This window comes from Egretta garzetta, unplaced genomic scaffold (genome assembly GCF_000687185.1).
Source record: "Egretta garzetta isolate BGI_Z169 unplaced genomic scaffold, ASM68718v1 scaffold368, whole genome shotgun sequence".
Lineage (NCBI taxonomy): Eukaryota > Metazoa > Chordata > Aves > Pelecaniformes > Ardeidae > Egretta > Egretta garzetta.
Genome location: NW_009260684.1, coordinates 123,020 through 125,393, shown reverse-complemented (window position 1 = coordinate 125,393; position 2,374 = coordinate 123,020). Strand labels below are relative to the sequence as shown.

Sequence of the window (2,374 nt, the reverse complement as noted above, 5' to 3'; positions counted from 1 at the left end):
CCAGGAGCAGCACGGCCACGGCTGCAGCCGGGCACTGCGGTTTGCGATCACCAGCGTAAATACGGAGCCCGGGGTTCCTGGTAACACCGCTAACAAAATGCCAAGAAACGTCTCCACTTTGGAGTTTTGGTGGTTTGGTTTTTGTTTTTTTTCTTCCCCAAATCTGTTAGCACAGTTAAGACGGAACTGAGCCACTCGGTTACAGGTCAGCTGCTGCTCGCTGCTCCAGGCACCCGCTTCGGCTCCAGACACCCCCAAGCTCCATCTCCCCCCTTCCCCAGGGAAGGGCAAGTGTTCCCACGCTGTATTTTCCCCAAGCAGATATTTTTCTCCTCTCTGTTGGCAGGTGGGGGCTGGCTGCACCCAACCAGGGTGCACTCGGGGGCAGGGATGGGGATGCTGCAAGCAGCCCCCCTCTCTGGAGCACAACAGGACCAGGAGCCTCCCAGCCCTCCCGCTGCAGGGGTGGCTCAGCACCCATGGGGGACCCCCCCAGCCAGCCCTGAAGCCAAAATGCAGGGACGCAACGGAGCCTGAATCCACCCCCGTCCCAGTTTTGCACTGCAGCATCCCACCAGCTTGCAAGCTTGCAGTGGTGCAGGGGAAATTTCTCCACCTCCATCACAGCAGCACCCACGGGTGCCAACCGCAGACGGGGGGGGGATGCAGCACTCAGCCCTGAGAGCTAAATTAATCCCCCTACCAAACACCTACAGGGAATCCAGAACCTGGTTTGGGGCTGGGAAAAAAGAAGGTGGGAAAGGGTTCAAGTGGTCCCAGGCCTGGGGAGGGGGGAAGGGAGAGGGGGGGGCTGGTGTGCAGACCCCTCAGATGCAGGGGGGGACACGGGGCACTTGCTTGGGACCGGGACGAGGCAGGGACAGCAGAAAGGGCATTCGACAAATGAACACTCACAGCATCGCTTCCTCCAACCCACGCTCCGGATACAGGTGCTGGCAGCGGCACCCGCTGCCCTCCACGGAGGAGGTGCTGAGGGCCCCCGCTCCGGGTGGGGAAGCACCAGCCCCCTCTTCCCTCTCCCTGCAGAAATCCCCTGGGGTTCCTGCACCAGCAGGAGCTGGGATGGCACCGTGAGGCTGGGACCTGTCCCCAAGCACAGGCTCCACTTGGTCACCTCCGCTGGGACTTCTGCAGAGGAGCCCAGCACCAACCGTGCAGGCAGGATGTGAGCCCAGGGTCTGGATCTGCCCACCCAGGGAGCGGGCAGGGTCTCAGCCCCCCCGGGATGCCCAGGACCACCCAGCTCTATCCCATAGCACACATCCCCTGTGCAAACCTAGCGGGGAGCAGCAATGCCATGGACTGGAGGCAGCAGCGGCCGTGCCCATCAGACACGGCAAAGCTCCCGTGGCCCATCCAGAGGGATGCCTGGCCGGCAGAGACCCGCACCCTGCTTTGCTCCGGGTGCAGGGGGAGACGCGGCAGGGAGACAGGCACAGAGCAGGCACCGGCCACTCGTCACCCCCGCTTGCACTGCTGGGACACAGAGGGAGCCAGGCACCCCGACCCAGCGGCTGCGGGCGAAGGCAGCACCACAAGGCAAGCCTGGCCCCCCTGCCCACCCCCAGGACCCAAAATAAAGGGCTCAGCCCCAGGAGGGAGAGCGGGCAGCCCTGCTCCCACAGCACCCAGTTGAACCAGCCGATGCAGGAGCTGCGCTGGGGACCGTCTGCAAGGCTGCTGCTCCCACAGGACCCATGGCTTCTGCTGTCCTGGGCGGGGGGTAAAGGCATGACCTTCATCTTATTGCCCTCCTCCCTCCCGCAGATGCTCCCCCCATCCCATCAGCCACACCAAGGCAATTCCCAGTGACCCCCTTCCTCCCTTCCCCACATCTCCTTCCTCCACCCACGGCCGTCGAAGGCTCCCTGGGGTGGGCAGGGCTCGCCCCGCAGCTGGGGGAAGCGTGGGAAACCCACAGCATCACGGCAGAGAAAAGCAAGCACAGCACCCAGTAGTGTTTTCCAGAACCAAGAAGCCTTCCAAAACCAATAGCACAACTGGACACGCACCCTCCAGCCCGTTAACGACGGAGAAGCTCAACGGGCAGCTCTGCCCCCAAACCTGGTCTCCCCCCACCATCCCAGCATCCCAGCGCCATGCTCCCGGCCTCCTGCAACCGTGCCCAGGAGGCTGCAGCGAGGGGGCAGCAAGGGTCCTGCAGCCGGGATTCACCCGTGGGAGAAGGGACATGTCACGGGGGGACGGCGGCAGCAGGAGGAGGATGCCCGGACACACGCAACCGGGGGTGCCGACGGCAGGACGGCACGTCCCGCTCTCCAGCTGTGGGGCAACGGGGCAGGGAGCTGCTTCTCCCCGGGGGCTTTTCCACGGTGCCCCGTGAAGCGATGAG

At 64.2% G+C, this 2,374-nt stretch overlaps 1 protein-coding gene across 1 annotated transcript in view; it reads right to left on the bottom strand.

Moving 5' to 3' along the window:
• The window catches only part of SESN2 (sestrin 2), a 13,795-nt gene that overhangs the window by 5,497 nt on the left and 5,924 nt on the right, over nucleotides 1-2,374 (bottom strand). The window lies entirely within an intron of this gene.